The sequence below is a fragment of the Mytilus californianus genome, unplaced genomic scaffold, assembly GCF_021869535.1.
Source record: "Mytilus californianus isolate M0D057914Y unplaced genomic scaffold, xbMytCali1.0.p SCAF_6, whole genome shotgun sequence".
In the NCBI taxonomy this organism is placed as follows: Eukaryota; Metazoa; Mollusca; class Bivalvia; order Mytilida; family Mytilidae; genus Mytilus; species Mytilus californianus.
In genome coordinates, this window is record NW_026262712.1 from 89,712,844 (window position 1) to 89,731,055 (window position 18,212).

Sequence of the window (18,212 nt, forward strand, 5' to 3'; positions counted from 1 at the left end):
TTACAGTCCTTCCATACACCGAATATACTTGACCTATTGCTTATAGTATCTGAGATATGGACTTGACCACCAAAACTTAACCTTGTTCACTGATCCATGAAATGAGGTTGAGGTCAAGTGAAAACTGTCTGACGGGCATGAGGACCTTGCAAGGTACGCACATACCAAACATAGTTATCATACTACTTATAATAAGAGAGAATTTAACATTACAAAAAATGTTAGCTTTTTTTCAAGTAGTCACTGAACCATGAAAATGAGGTCAAGGACATTGGACATGTGGCTGACGGAAACTTCGTAACATGAGGCATCCATATACAAAGTATGAAGCATCCAGGTCTTCCACCTTCTAAAATATAAAGCTTTTAAGAAGTTTGCTAACGCCGCCGCCGCCACATCACTATCCCTATGTCGAGCTTTCTGCGACAAAAGTCGCAGGCTCGACAAAAACTGGAAAATCCCAATAAAACCCCATAACTCAGAAATGTAAAATCTAAAATTTATAAAATTCTAAAGGGAGCTTACGGATTGATAATTTAGTCTTAGATGCAAGATTTTTTTATCAGTTGTTAGTGGCTTTGAACTAGCTGTCAGTAACTGCGAGTACTCTCAGATCTGTACTTAGTGTCTTTTTGTTGTTTGGATGTACAACTATCCGACCACGTCCACTTGTATTTGTATTTATCCATCTGATGAGTTAAGCCTCTTTCAACTGATTTTTATAGTTCGTTCTTATATTGTACTGTTACACCACTGTCCCAGGTAAGGGGGAAGGTTGGGATCCCGCTAACATGTTTAACCCCGACACATTCTGTATGTACATGTATGTGCCTGTCCCAAGTAAGGAGCCTGTAATTCAGTGGTTGTCGTTTTTTTATGTGTTGCATATTTGTTATATTCGTTCATCTTTTGTACATAAATTAGGCCGTTAGTTTTCTTGTTTGAATTGTTTTACATTGTCATTTCGGGGCCTTTTATAGCTGACTGTGCGGTATGGGCTTTGCTCATTGTTGAAGGCCATACTGTGACTTATAGCTGTTAATTTCTGTGTCATTTGGTCTCTTGTGGAGAGTTATCTCATTGGCAATCATACCACATCTTCTTTTTTATATTTACATCAACAGATATAAACAATTCACCAAAGTCAAGGTGAGACAACAAAACTTAGTGGTAAGATCTCTGAAATTTTTTACACGGTACAAGTTTTTCTCATTGTTGGAGATTATACGGTGACAGTAACACCTGTAACTACTTAAACCCATTTCTTATGCACTTTAGTTCGATAAACTCACTGAATATCATACCACATCTCCTTATTTTTATATGCATTACAATTTACATGTGCATGCAATTATAAATATATATATATCAGAACAAAATTCATTGCGTCACTTTTATTTCTGCATCCTTTGGCACAATACAAGTTCTAAAATTACACAACATAAAACAACTAAATGTTATTTCAGATGAAAGTTTTGTTTCAGTTCCATTCATAGGATTTGTTAGAATTTTGTATGTTTTGCCAAGTCCAATAATTCGCTCTACACGAATGTATGTGCACATGTTAATTGGAGACTTTTCTATCCCGTATAAGAGTTTTGGAACTAATTCTGTTTCTTTTTTTGAAAAAAGTTAGCAAACAAATCTTGCACATTTAAACCTTTGTCTGCCATCACACTGTCACCTGAATGGCTGGATCACATAATTGAACTACATTTTGTATTCTACATCTTTCAACTATTTCATAGTCACTGGTAGAACCAACATATGCATTAGAGACATAGTTGACTAAACCACCAGGCGTCGAACATACAAGTTTTTTCAGTGTTTCTGTATTTATATGATGAAAGGTTGCCTGAGCTCTAGGAGCTTTAGTTTTATCACGGGATATTCTGTGCTGTCAATAATAATCCAAGTCGTAGGAAACTTTAATTTGAAGTTGGATGGCGAAAAATGCCTGACTAAACCACTAGATGGCCAAGTGTTAGCCTCACACCATTGTTTAGGCATAAAAACAATCCATGTATACACAATATTCTTAACACTAGATTCAATCTAGAATCTAGAAAGTTCAAAGTTGGTTGTATAATGCCTCAATTTCATCAAAGTCATAAAAAAACTGATTTTCAACTGACACCCTATCAATTTGAAAATATATGTATCTCAAACAATGTGCTGTTGGACCAAGTGTGGTCAAAACAAATAAAAATTTAGTATACAACTCTAAACTGGTATAAAAATGCATGGCTGTGTCACGTGTCTTCATTTCAAAATTCTCTGCTGAAAACATAGACATTGATGGTGTTTGCGTAATTCCATCTTTAAAGCTCAACATTAGCTCAGCAGTTGGTGGTGGACAGTCATAAATCCTTTCTGCAGTATGAATGACTTCTTTAGGAAAACCAACTTTACAATCAAAACTTTCCTCTAGATTTCTACTACAATATTCATCAAGTTTAGTTCTTTTGTTTTCACAGGAAACTGCCCTGATTTTTCTTTTTGCGGACGATTCAGTCTCTTGCTTGGTCCAGGAAAATAGGCTGGGAATGGCAGTAGACTTAAGTCTCTGTATGGTGGGTTTGCGCCCTGAAAAAGGTTATAAAACATTAGTTTTTTTATAATTAAATGAACTTCCATTAGCAATGTATACTTTGTATTACCTGGCGAAATATTAACTAGATTTGTTCATTACAATCTGGATAAAACTATGTTTGCCTGATTCAATGTATGTTATGTAAATCCAAAGGACAAAACAATGAGAGACTTATGCAACAAACGTACATTGTTTGTACCTAAATAACTATAATACATGTATTGATGAGAGCATGTCATTGTTTTGTTCCTGTTAACATTGTCATTGATATTTTTCAAGAAAGTCTATGAGGCATAGCTTATGCATTCCTGTCATTACTACATTAGCATAATTACTGCTAAATAATTCTCAGTATGATATACCTCTTGTAAGAAATCATTATAACTGTAGCAATCACCAAAAAATCTCAAACAGATCACATTGAATCGTAATCCAAAAAATTATGACGTCTTGAATTAACCACCCCCTTTTATTCTAAAACGATAATTGCGGTTGTAAACAGACTTTGGTTTATTCGCATGGCGATTACATATATAACTATATATTTCAAAAAGAAAATAGAGTTTTACCATGAATAGTTTCCTGCACGTAGTCTTTTTCAGTAAAATGTGCCTTGCAAACAACAGCTGATTGAGATGGACTCCACGATGAAATCGTGTTCTCGTCCAATCTGCGTTTGGGCCATGGCGTTGATCCAACTTTTCCTTCTTTTTAAGTCATTTGGAAATGCATGTCCTCCTCTTAAATGACATCCAGGTACACAACAACAAGTACTTGGCATCGTTAATTTAAAATGTAACTGAAATAGTTGCACAGTGCAGAAACCGGAAGTTGAGGAACAGGATCGGCTACCACGGCGCCACCTATTCAGGAACGATAATTTGCTACTTTATATAACTGCGAAACAACAATAACGTTAGACGGGTTCACGTAAATAAACAGAAATGCGCTTTAAATTGTATAATATAATTAATGTTCAGTCGACTCTTAATTATTATATCAACGACTGAAATGATTTATAAACATCTAGATTGCAGATAACACTCGAAATTAACCCGAGCTCTTTCCACACGGAATTCAAATAATTCTAGTTTGTCAATCGGTTGACTGCTTATAATGCAAAATACAAATATATCAAAAGTTTTTAAAACTAACAAAACACAATGATCGTTTCTCTATTTCCCAATGTAAATGAAATGAAACAAAAAATATTTTATATCACAATAAGAAGAGGAGAGAATTCAACATTTCCGGATCTACTTGGAGCCTAATGACCCACCAATAAGTTGGATATCGCGGAAGGAAGGATTAACCCGGCAACTAGAAAGGCATTAAAGCACTGCCTTTAAAAATGATGGAAAAGTTTGAATCAACCGGTGTAAAAGATCTCTCATATAAAAAATTATTTTCAGGATAGTCACAGACACTAATCCCAATATGGGATTATTTAATAAACACGGGTATGCGATAAAAGTAAAATTATTCAGAATATCAATATACTAAAAAGCTAGCTATATATTTCTAGTTTCTAGTTTATACTTTGTAAAAACATGCTTATAATTATTTTAATAGGATACTTATGGTCAGGGTGAGAATACCTACAGATATTATCATTATAGGTAAACAGAAATGAAAAACACTTTAGGACTTGTAAATCATTAGTAAAATTCCTTTAAACAAAACATGAAATATTAGTCACTGGACAACAATCCATGGATTTTAACAAGTATGACAAGAAATATCAAATATTCAAAATACTAATTACATTTGTAACAACTGATTAATTGAACTCTTGATAAGAGAAAATCTATGTAAGGAAATGAAAATAAAATTGATTATATTAATTAGCATTAAGTAGATTTTATTATAATTTTCTTATAAATACATGAACATTGGCACTCGTACCACATCTTCCTATATCTATGTGATCATATGTAAAATATCATGCCACAGGAGTCTGACATATCTCCCAGAAATCATCAATCCCAATCACTCTCTCGTCGGTCCATCCCAAATCAAATTGGGAACACAAACCTCACAACAAGAATTAACTGCATGTATATATATGTACCTAACTAACACTATGAGGAATGTGATTCAGCTGCTGTCAATGGATAAACTATTGACACCGTAGCTAAAATATTGATAGGGTTATACATGGGGTCGACGGACGAGATGAGTTATCTTACTGTGGGATATTTTTCTTTAAGGGCACTGGCTTGCCAGAACCCCGGTCCTTGTGATATGATGATTTTAAGAACCAACCAGCACATTTTACAACGACCAAAAACAAAGCACCGTGAAAATACTAAACTTGTATTAGTATTATTGTCTATCATTACTATTCACGGCTGTTAAATCATCCGTTTGGACTGGAAAATGTTTGTTCACAGCCTCCTCGCCGTGTCTGCTTAGAGCGCATGGTTACCACGTGGTAGCTTCACGGCTGCAAGTATTTACATACAATTTATGTCTTTATAGTGCAAGGGAAACAACTCCAGTCTAAACGGGCGACACCAAAAACAAATAATTTGGTAGATATATATTATTTACCTTTTTTAGTTTTTTTCATTTCTAAATATTGGCTTTGTGATAGTTGTAACAGAGCTGGAAGGTATTATTTATCAGTTTATGATTTCTAAATATTAGAAACATAACCCCGTTGAATTTGACAATATACACTAAAACTTTTACGAAAGTTTTTTTTTTTTAAAGTAGTACACTAAATCAAATACTACGAAGATAGCACTCTCTGGTATCTATACTGTACATAACTGCAAAACATGAACACTTACAATTTATTACACACAAAAATGTCAAAACAATACATTAATCTTATAGATCCTAATTATACATACACGGTAATACTATATATATTTTTTTCTTCTAGAACGTAAGTTTAAGAATCTTTTATAATATAAGTGAAGGTGCTATCTTTAGTCAAATTCAATATACAGAGAATCACAATTTACTAAGGACGTACGAGCCGCGGTATAATTGTATTAATGTATATACCATGTACGGGAATATGTCAGACCCCTTCTAGGATTTGCATATTTGGAAAAGTCAGATATGTCTATCCAAGAGTATTTGATACTTACAGTTTTCTTGTATAAACAACAAACACACCTACTTACCAAATCATTTAATATTTATAAACAAAGCAGGCTAAGTTACAAATAACAGAATAATAAGCTCACATAAATTTTTCTTCTCACTATAAATTAACCACAAGATAATTAAGATAATTAAAGATAATTAAAATACACACAAAAGTTCAGATTTAAATATCAAGATTAAATTTAAGGGGGAAAAAAAACTCACAATTTACTATAATATGAATATATAATACAGGTTAATTCCTAAATAATAATAAATTTTAAAACATTTATTTGAAATGTTTTTATATAAGGTAATCTGGCGCAATACCCGCAAGGGTAGTCGCCATTAAACTCTATTTAGTAGTAGTCACTTCAGTACACACTTAGCACCCAACATTATTTTTAACAAAGACCCATCAGCAGTCATTGATTATTTTAGAGAACACAAGTTACCAGCAGATACTTGCAGTATTTCTATAAAAACCTTGCTGATACACCATGTACACAATAATCAAGCTTTATTTATGAACAAAATCGCAATTTAACCCTCAAAATCACAATTATGAATATATAACATAATCAAATAACACTGGTTGGAAACCCTAACTCAAGTTGGATAAAATAACCTGCTTGTGGCCTTTTGTCAATTTGACATTATTTGGACCCCCTCCCCTTTAAAAAAATCCAAAATGTATACTCTAGTATAGATAATATTCAGAGAGAGATTAAATTACCAAATTTTGACCAATCAATCACGGTAAATTATATTGTTTCAAAATCTTGTCAGCCCTTATAAACCAGCTTTTTGATTTTTTCCCTTTTGTAGACGGTTGACGTTTAGCAAGATCATTTTCAACAGAGTCGCTTCTAGCTATAGTACCAAACGTTATCAGGATCTTTTTATGTAGAAGTGCAATGATAGGTAATTTATCTAGAAGTATAGAAGCTCCCGCGTTGGAGGCTCTAGCGGGATGATTTTGAATTTGTTTCAGAAAGTTATTACAGAAGATATCCAAGCGGGAAATATCTTTAGCAGTAAGATTTACTACTAGTATTTCAAGTCCAAATATCAAACGTGGAACCACATACGTTGACCAGAGTTAACATGACATCTCTGGGTTAAGTCCATTTAAACCATGCAGTCCTGAGCCCATAAGTGCGTTGAAGACGTCCGTCTTGCAGTTTTTAGACGATTTCCAACAATTGTCCTTGTTGCCTCTACTTCACGAGAGTCTCTATCAAGTCCTATATGTTTATAATTTTCTACAGTTTCTAATGCCTCTGAGCCAATGTGGAACTTTTCCATTTGATTCCAGAGGTTGCAATTTAAAGACGAGTTCAATATCATAACTTTATTTTTTCCTTACTTATCTTATATTCTTCTGTTTCTGCAAAATGGGAAGTATAGTTTATCATAGACTGGAGTTCATCAGGTTTGGAGGAGACAAGTAGCAGATCGTCTGCGCACATTGGAGTACCCACAAATACATCTCCAATTTTAAAACCCAAAGTGTCACTTTCTAACTTCTTTATTAGTGGATTAACGAAAAGTTTGTAGACGGAAGGTGACCATACGCTACCTTGACGGACGCCTTGGAGTTCAGCAAACGATGTAGATAACTTGCCTTCCCAGCTGACTGCAGAGTTCATATTTGTGTACCAAATCATTTAAGATTTGCCAACTTTGTCCAGAAATTCAACTTTCAAATATCCTTTTTAGCAGAGCAACATCAAAAGCGGATGACGCATCGACAAAAGTAGTATATAGTGTTTGTCCTAATTCTTTTGCTTCTATGATTGCCTCAGTAAGGGGAAGTGCTGCAAAAGTAGGATTGACCCCGCCAGTAAAGCCACGTTGAAGTCTGCTCTGTACCTTTAGTAGTTTAGGTTCCTCTAAATAAAAATGTACCGATTCCATCAGTTTTCCCATTACAGGAGAAATTGTAATACGTCGATAAGATTTTGGTAGGCAGATAGGTTTTCCATGACCTTTGAACAATGGTGAAACAATACCTTCTTTGAAACACTGTGGTACACGCTTAAATTTGAATGCTTCATTTATCAAGTTTGTAAGTATTTTGGCTGTTTTTTCACCTCCATATTTAAAATGTTCAGCAGAAATTCCAAATTGGTCAGTAGCTTTTCCAGTTTTCATTTTTGAAATACATTTTTGAATTGTTTCAATATCAAATTTAATAGTTTTTTCATCTTCATGTTCAAAAATGTTTTGAAGCAAAATACGTTCTAGCTCAACTTGAGTACAGTACTGTTGATTCTGCGGTTTTTCCGAAGGAGTAGATAATTCATTGAAATAATTTGTCCATGCCTCACGAATAAGATCAGGTGTATCAAAATGAATGTACGTCGTTTCGTAACCTGGTCGTTTCGTACCTGGTCGATTCGTAACTACGTTGTTTTGTAACTGAGACGTTTCGTACCTTTTGTAATTATATATGGTTATAAAGTGTTAGTTTAAATGAAAAAGTTGAAGTTATTATTTAAAAATGATCCAATTGTTCATCTAATAATAACAATATTGTAATATTTTTAATTTAAAATTTTCTGAAATCTTTTTAATTATTGGCTAATTGGCTAATTGGTAATTACGCTCGGTGACAGCTTTAATCGTTTTATGACAACTAATGACATGTAATAATCAAAGCGTGAAAGCGCTGTAAAGGCAGTTAATTACAGGTTGTGTGTATTTTTAGTCCAGTTATATCATTATCTTGCATAGTACAGTGTACTTATCAGAGGTGGCTTTCAGTATTTAAGATTTAGAGTTCTCTAATGATATTGAACAAGTTATATGAATGCCATATTCTGAGCACTATATGAAGGTGATTGTTCTCACTTGTTTATGAACTAGTGCATTATGTCCAGTTTGTACCTTTTTTTATCTATGTTTATAGTCAAATTAGTTATCAAAGGTACCAGGATTATAATTTAATACGCCAGACGCGCGTTTCGTCTACATAAGACTCATCAGTGACGCTCAGATCAAAATAGTTATAAAGCCAAACAAGTACAAAGTTGAAGAGCATTGAGGACCCAAAATTCCAAAAAGTTGTGCCAAATACGGCTAAGGTAATCTATTCCTTGGATAAGAAAATCCTTAGTTTTTCGAAAAATTCAAAGTTTTGTAACAGGAAGTTTATAAAAATGACCATATAATTGATATTCAAATACTGTTTAAAATAGTTAGGCATTTTCTTTTTAGTAATAAGTAAATGTTATCAACTGTATTTTATTCAACTCTGCAAATTAATAAATGTGGTTTGTTACTGTTAAGTATGGATGATAGTTGTTTCATTGGCAATCATAACACATCTCCTTATTTATATAATGATCTATATTCAACGACCTCGGGTACAAAAAAAATGTATGTAACTTAACTATGATGGGAAATCTTTGACTTCTTTCTTTTATATAAACTTTTGATTTGGTACCATAGAACTATGTAGAATAAATGTACATCGCAACATGTCAACTCTTTCAATGACAATACTTTTTTAAAGAAACAACTTATGATAGAAAAAAAGAAGATAAATAAAGAAATAAGCAACATAAAGATGAGTGGTGTCAAGTATTGGAGACATCAAAGCACGTGGCAGAAGACTAAATACTTTGATAAAGACGGGGTACATCTAAATGATGATGGACAATTCAAATTCTTCTGTTCTATTTGCATGTGTGCAAAACTGTACTTGTAAAGTGTAAATTTATGTGCAATCAATTATTTAATAAACAAATATAGATATATATACACACATACATCACTAAGTCTTTTTATTACTTTTTACATAACCTACTACTCTTATTGTTATTATATATCGATATAAGGTTACAAAACGTCTCAGGTACGAAACGACCTAGTTAAGTTACGAATCGACTAGTTACGAAACAACCAGGTTACGAAACGACCTGCACCCATCAAAATGAACATCACCAATAATCAGACAGTCGAGTAAGCGTTTTCCACTCTGCCTCTGACGGCGAATAATTTTATAAAATGTGGCATTGTCACCAGAATGAGCATTCATAATGTTCTGATAGAGAGAATGTCGCTCTTCAACATTCAATTGTCTTTGAAGTTTTCTAAGTTCTCTTTTCATATCTAAACGTTTTCTGTTTAAAGGGTCGTTTTTGTTAGACGGACATCCAAGTGCCTTCCATTTCCAATGTGCATCCTTGCTTTGTTTACAGAGTTGTTGCAGCACAGAATTCCATGAGCGTTTCCTTTTTCCAACAGAAATTGTTGGTGCACATTCAAAGGCAGTTGTAGTCAAAATATTAAAAAGTTCTTCACAGCTCATTTCGATAAATGAGAAAATACTGTTATCAATAAACATATAGCTTAGTCTCTGTTGAAGTAATTGTTTATATTTTTCATAATCAAGTTTTTTCCAGTTCACTTTCTTCAGTGTTGCAATCGATTTTCCAGACTTAGTAGTTTTTGTAGAAATGAAACATGACAAGGTTGCCTGCACTGACCTATGAGATGAGGTGTTAGGCGGTTCATCTATCAAGACTTTTATATCTGATATTTTATCTATTTGAGTTGAGGATATGAGTATATAGTCAATCTTGGAGGATTGTTTCCCACTATGGTGGTAATAAGTATGGTCTTCTGGGTAGTCCTTTGGCACGGACAGATGTTTCTCGTCCAAAAATGACTTTAAAGCTTTATCTTGGCGATAACCCTTTGACCTATTCACACGGGCATTCATGTCACCTAATATTATAGTTACTGAGTTACTATACTTTGTCATAGTTTCACCTAGTTCGTCCAAAGTACTTTCAAATAAGTCCATTGAATAATTCTGACATGGCATATAAACACAATACAGATTAAAATCTAAAATATCATCACTAAGTGTCACTGCACTAACTCTATGACTCCCCTCATTCAGAACAGTAATTTTCTCTGTTATTTGATTTGACCATAACATTGCTGTACCTGCCATACCTCGCGGTTTTGCATAATTAGAAATGGGATCTGTATCACCAATAGGCCCGAGAACACAGTTATTTCGTAGTGCGTTTCTTTTAGACAATACATTCAAATTAAAAAAATCGAACCTGCTCTATCTCAAAAAGATTTTTACAGTGTAGTGTACTACTATTGATACAAATAATATCAAAATTATAGAAACTTCTACCAGCTCTAACTCAAAATATTGACTATTCTGTGTTAAGGGGGGCTAAAATTCAGTTTGACAGCTTCAGACATTCTAATTTTTGACCTTTTTTAACTGGACCAAATCACTACTTAACATAAAGATTCAGCACCCAAATTTTTTTTACATGTTATTTCCTCCCCTTACTTTATATTTCATGCATAAAATATCAAGAAATAAATTGGTAAAGTGTATCCAAAAAAAATGCAAGTTATACACTGTTCACACTAGGGACTATATTCGTAGACAACGAAAACCAAAGGACGACAACTGTGTCCTTGGACCTAATAGGATAGAAATACTTGATCAATTTTAATAAAACTTTGCATGACCTAAGCTTAGGAAATTATAAGAAAGTTGGCCAGGTTTCATGGCCATAGGATATATATTATAGAAACTAGGGCCATTTTAATATTGAAATTTGGATGTTTATTTTTGACGTTTAAATCAAATATTTTCAACTGTCAAGATTTTGGCCTAAAAAATTTAAATATTGCAAAAATTTGCTTTTTAAATACTCTTGAATATAATATAATAAGTATTAAAAGCAATGGAACACTCATTTGATTTATCAGATTTATTACAGCTATTCAAAAGTCAAATTTATATGAGCCTGTGCCTGAAAATAGAGATTTTCGAATTAAGGTAAGCCTTACATAAACATGCATTTTTTTCAACCAATTTGAAGTTTTTGAAGTTTTTTAACCATACATTATTCTTCCATATATATTAAATGTAAAGAAAAGTTACAAAAAACATACCACATGAGTATAAAATGGTCTTAGGCCATGTAAGACTGAGAATTATTTAGAGTCGATTTAGGCCGTAGCCAATATTTACATATAAAAATGCACACAGAGGCTTTAAGAAATGAAAATTTGTTACTTTTTGCTCATTTCTATGCTAAGATGTCATGATACAAGAAGTCTAATTGCAAAAGGACTCTTGAATTCAACTTTTTTTTGCAGACAGTATGGTCTGATGACCAGTTTTTCACTTTTCAATGGAAAACTTGCATGTAGTTTTAGTCGCAATTGGCATATATTTGAACCACTTATTATCCTAAAGAAGAAAATTATGGTAGCATATGAAATGAATAGGGTGTACTGATCATTGTAAAGTGTTTTTCTTACAGATTTAGTGAAATATTTGTGATGGACTACAGATTTTATGTACAAAGCACTTCACATTTCACATACATCAAACAGGCCGTTTAACCAGGGACATAAATACAAATATTCTGCACATTTTTTCTGTGATAATCTACTTTTCTCTAGATTCAGAGTTCACAAATGGTTAATTAAATTTGATTTAAGCATAGAAACACAAATATCAGGAACATAAAAAGCTGTCAGATAGAAAGTCAGCATGGCTCTTAGGCATAAAATGGAAACTGCTTTAAAATGCTTATTTAAGCCGTATAATGACAAAATGGGACATTTTAACAGAATTTCTGTCAAACAAAGATGTAAATCCTTTACTTTTATTGAGTTTGACAAATTGAAACCAGCAAACCATTCAGGAAAGTTGCCAAAGTACAAAATCTACATTTACAGAATTCATCTCTTAGGATAGAAAGACTTGATCAATTTTAATAAAACTTTGCATGACCTAAGCCGAGGACATTATAAGATAGTTGGCCAAGTTTCATGGCCATAGGATATATATTATAGAAACTAGGGCCATTTTAATATTGAAATTTGGATGTTTATTTTTGACGTTTAAATCAAATATTTTCAACTGTCAAGATTTTGGCCTAAAAAATTTAAATATTGCAAAAATTTGCTTTTTAAATACTCTTGAATATAATATAATAAGTATTAAAAGCAACGGAACACTCATTTGATTTATCAGATTTATTACAGCTATTCAAAAGTCAAATTTATATGAGCCTGTGCCTGAAAATAGAGATTTTCGAATTAAGGGAAGCCTTACATAAACATGCATTTTTTTCAACCAATTTGAAGTTTTTGAAGTTTTTTAACCATACATTATTCTTCCATATATATTAAATGTACTTTAAATGTAAAGAAAAGTTACAAAAAACATACCACATGAGTATAAAATGGTCTTAGGCCATGTAAGACTGAGAATTATTTAGAGTCTATTTAGGCCGTAGCCAATATTTACATATAAAAATGCACACAGAGGCTTTAAGAAATGAAAATTTGTTACTTTTTGCTCATTTCTATGCTAAGATGTCATGATACAAGAAGTCTAATTGCAAAAGGACTCTTGAATTCAACTTTTTTTTGCAGACAGTATGGTCTGATGACCAGTTTTTCACTTTTCAATGGAAAACTTGCATGTAGTTTTAGTCTCAATTGGCATATATTTGAACCACTTATTATCCTAAAGAAGAAAATTATGGTAGCATATGAAATGAATAGGGTGTACTGATCATTGTAAAGTGGTTTTTTTACAGATTTAGTGAAATATTTGTGATGGACTACAGATTTTATGTACAAAGCACTTCACATTTCACATACATCAAACAGGCCGTTTAACCAGGGACATAAATACAAATATTCTGCACATTTTTTCTGTGATAATCTACTTTTCTCTAGATTCAGAGTTCACAAATGGTTAATTAAATTTGATTTAAGCATAGAAACACAAATATCAGGAACATAAAAGGAGGATTTTGAAAATAAATAACTCAGCCTTGATAATCACAAAAATAAATGGTTTGTTCTGTGGTAGTTTGAAAATAAATTACCTGACTTGCAATGTATTGAAAATAAATAACTCAGCAGGTCTAATCGAAAGTATGAGATGGCACCAGATTCTTCATAAATTCATCTTTTTTCCAAAAAAAAATCGGGAAACACTTCCCATATCTTTTAATAATAAAAGTATAAATATTATTTAAATATACTTGAAATGTCAGAAAATTGGTTTCATTTAACTTGAGGTTAATTGTCTCAGGAACACCTACCTCACTTTTATTAAATCAGGGCCGTAACTACATTGAGACAAATGCCTCATGTAGGAAATTTCAAAACCAAACGCTTGTCTCAATATCAAATTGTGTTCACCGTGAGTGCCTTGCAAGAAGCAAGTTCTGTTCTCCCTCAGACGTAGCCCCTGATTTTTCGGGATCAATGTTTCTTATTTATTTGTCTTTTGTTCATTGATTGCCCTTCTGTATTCTGTTAGTGTTGCATTCATTTTGTAATTTAGTAATTTTATTATTAACTTGATCATAAGTTTAAAAAAACACAGCAGCCACAGACTTAACTATGTGAATTACATTTTTGCTTTATCATGCATATTTGTCTTTTGATGTTGTTCCTAGAAACTTAAGTCTTACACTGAATCTATAACGTGATTTTGCCTTGAGACCAAAATATTGTCATAAAATTATTAAAACAGAACTTGCATTTTCAGTTTAAGAAAGGGTCTGGGGAACACCCAGAAGGCATGATTTTGCATCATTTGTTCTAATGCTTCTTGGCCCTTTAGCGGTTCAAAAACCCTTCAAAAAAAATTTGCCTCGCTCCACTCGGCAAAACAAGTTTCCCAATACTTTTAAAAGAGCCTTAGTTACAACCAAACTTTAATACTGTGTATGTATGCAATACATGTATATGCATTGGGGAATATAGAAGATTCATTTCTGCAGAGGATAATAATTAATTCTGATTAAATGGTACATAATAACTTGACTATACATGAATTTTTATAATAAACAAATAATTTTAAAATTGTATGTTTTCGAATATTATAAATATAGTTGTGAAAATAAATAATCAGTCCCTTGCTTTAATGAAAATGAAAAATCTTGCTTCAATAGTGCAGAAAATAGATAATCTGTCCTCTAAGTTTACAAAAATAAATAACCGGCGATCCAAAACAAATCCTCCAGCCCTCCCCCTCCCCCCCCCCCCCCCCCCCCCAGAATATCAAATGGTCATCCCCTTATGACAAAATGGGACATTTTAACAGAATTTCTGTCAAACAAAGATGTAAATCCTTTACTTTTATTGAGTTTGACAAATTGAAACCAGCAAACCATTCAGGAAAGTTGCCAAAGTACAAAATCTACATTTACAGAATTCATCTCTTAGGCCCGAGAACACAATTATTTCGTAGTGCGTTTCTTTTAGACAATAAATTCAAATTAAAAAAATCGCACCTGCTCTATCTCAAAAAGATTTTTACAGTGTAGTGTACTACTATTGATACAAATAATATCAAAATTATAGAAACTTCTACCAGCTCTAACTCAAAATATTGACTATTCTGTGTTAAGGGGGGCTAAAATTCAGTTTGACAGCTTCAGACATTCTAATTTTTGACCTTTTTTAACTGGACCAAATCACTACTTAACATAAAGATTCAGCACCCAAATTTTTTTAACATGTAATTTCATCCCCTTACTTAATATTTCATGCATAAAATATCAAGAAATAAATTGGTAAAGTGACTATTAAAAAAATGTTACGGGATTAAACATGTTGATGGGCACTCAACGTTCTCCTTAAAGTGGGAATATAAAAAGTCAATTCGTAAACATTTTAAAATGATAAAATAACTTTAACATCCTAAAATTCCTCCCAAAACAAAAATGGTGACCGGTTATTCAACATAACTCATCTTGTCTGGTTGTGTTTGTAATCACCAGTCTTGCGCACTATACTTCATGTGGTATCTTAACCCGAATAATCCAGTCGTTATATTACGATCACTACGATCACTCCTCGGGAAAAGTAGTGGATAGAGGGCGCTGAATTATTCGAGTTAGTGGTATCTGTGAATATCTCTTAATTATATATTATCAAATTTAAATGTTGCTAATTTAATGTTGTCTTAAGGATGTACTTAGGTGAAATTAAAAAAATCTAGAATTCAAAATTGATAAAATATTTCAGAAGAGCATTAGTTAAGGAACAAAATAAGCTTCAAATACTGATAGGTTATGGAGCTCCTTTTCGAGATATTTGATTTTTTAAAAATGGCGGGAAAAAGCTGCCTCGGATTTTTACCTTATAATTGCATTGGTATTATTTGGGTCTCAAATCGAAAGAAAAGAAATCTAGAATCTGCTTCAATTTTAGTAAATGACCTTTTATGGGCTATTGAAGTAAAAGAAAAATGGGTGTTATGGGGCAAAATATTTTACCCTGTATCGTAGGAAAAAAACCGAGGAGTCCGAACATCTGACACAAATTCTAAAACCTCACCTAAGTACATCCTTAAGTCCTTATAATTTATGGTAAGTATAAGACGATTTTTTAGTCACATGGTATATGGTTATCTGTCAGCATCTTTATTACACATATCTCAACTTTTCCATGCGTTCAATCGACCCCCACTGTCGTTATGTATTGTCTTTTTTATATCTTGCAGATTTGACGGCATATAAATACAAAATTATAAGTTAATGTACAAAGCGATCCGATGAAGTGCTTCACTTTGAATGATCATGGTTTACGTAATCAAAGTATTCATGTACTGAACTTTATTTGACTTTAAAAAAAAAAGGAATATTTGAAATGATTCAACGTCCTTGTTTGTCGCTCAAGCATGTCATATTTTATTTTCGCCTTAATAAATCTTTATTATTCATTTGCACAAAATCGAAAGCATGAAATTAATAATAACTTTTAATTGTAGAATAATGTTCCCATACTGTAGATTCTTGATTTTTTCCCATTCCAATTTGGGTAGTATTCTCTTAATAAATCCATTCCGAGAAAAGGCAGTGTGTACTTTAAGACAATGGAATCTAAGGAGATTGTTAATTTATGTCAATTCATTCTTCAGTGTTCGGAAAAGATTGTATCTTTTGTTCATAAAACTTAGCTCAGTACTCGGAGTACACAATTTGTGCTGGAAACACCGAATTCAATATTTTTATTTGGTGGATTTCTGAGTCCTACTCAAAAGTTTATATTACCGCAATGCCTGGACGCAAAAAAACTAAAGAGTTGGAGCTATTTATAATAACGATCCTTGTAGTAACTCTCAGGAGTTGATACCAGTCAGGATTCTACTTTGTGAAAATTATCTCCCCATTACGCCAGTTCATTTTTACAATCGTAAAAATGGAAGCCATTGTAGGGATGACGCGCTGCCAATTTAGCTCTTGAAAACCGATAAATTTATCCACATAGCACCATTACGATCCTTATATGCCAGCTGTATTTTAAAAGACAAATATATCTACTAGCTAATGAACATCAGTTGATGTACTTGTCTACATTCAGTCAACTTAAAACTATTGTCTGATCGGTTGTCAGGTGGAATTTTCGAAAATTCATAGACATTTAAAAAAATTCTAATTCAATATTTCGTGGAAGGGCAGACTAAAAATTTTCAGTGGTTGAAGACTATAAACCCTAGATATGACACTCAAAAAATGAAGTTTTTTCGAAGATATGCATTTTTAAGATCCAACTTAAAAGTCTGTCGTCAAGTATTTTTAGTAAAAATTTGCTATTCGAACACACCTATTCTGTTTCTGTGATTCATTAGAAAGGTATTTCACTCGACCCATAGACCCATATATTTCATTTTTTTAGTACTGTGAATTTTTGATGTTATAAAGTCAACCTGTAGCCTTGATATATAAAAATGATAGAATCTGAAGCGAGATGATGTATCAAATACTTTTGCTTTTTACGTTTTCAAGACGAAATATTCAACTCAAACACGCCCTAACATAAAAAGGTGCACTCTAAATCGGAGGTTATGCATTTTTTAGATCCAACTGAATAGACACCCATGTCGTCGACTTGATATATAATTGTTCTACTTAATTATGTAATAGATAAATTGAAAACTTATGCAAATGGTGTTTTTATGATAAAATACTTCGTAATTTAGCCGAAAACTGTCATTTTATTTGTTTCTATTAACTTTTAAAATTTTTGTTACTATAGTAAACATTACAGTAAGCATGTATCGCCTTCTCTAACAAAGAGCTTCGATTCTTTTGTTCTATTTCAACTGGGTTTCCGCCTGATACATTACAGTAAAACTAAGTTTTTTTTTCTAATCATCCTTCTATTTTCCGAACCATTGAAAATTATATGTATAATGTTAAACTATCTGAATCGATTCGATTTAATTTTAGAAATGCCATGACATTGATAACTTAGCCAGTTCAATCATACATATAAATTATGTAATATACTAGATATATAATGTGGGTCGACATGTTTGTAGGGATTAGGGGCAAGTCTCATACTTTCGATGTCTATGTGGCATTCAGCTGAAGGTAAGACAGCTCCTGTTGTTAACAGGGTAAGAATTCACAAGTCATACATGTTATGGAAGGTCTTTTATTATGACCATATTGGATATGCCACGCCTACTACAGTAACGGCTGAT

At 32.6% G+C, this 18,212-nt stretch overlaps 1 long non-coding RNA gene across 1 annotated transcript; it reads right to left on the reverse strand.

Moving 5' to 3' along the window:
• Window positions 1–1,379: 1,379 nt before the first annotated feature.
• Window positions 1,380–3,485, reverse strand: LOC127704775 (uncharacterized). The gene is made up of 2 exons (XR_007983490.1): window positions 3,163–3,485; window positions 1,380–2,586 (listed from the first exon to the last, which is right to left on the reverse strand). It is a non-coding gene; the product is annotated as an uncharacterized LOC127704775 (long non-coding RNA).
• Window positions 3,486–18,212: the final 14,727 nt, after the last annotated feature.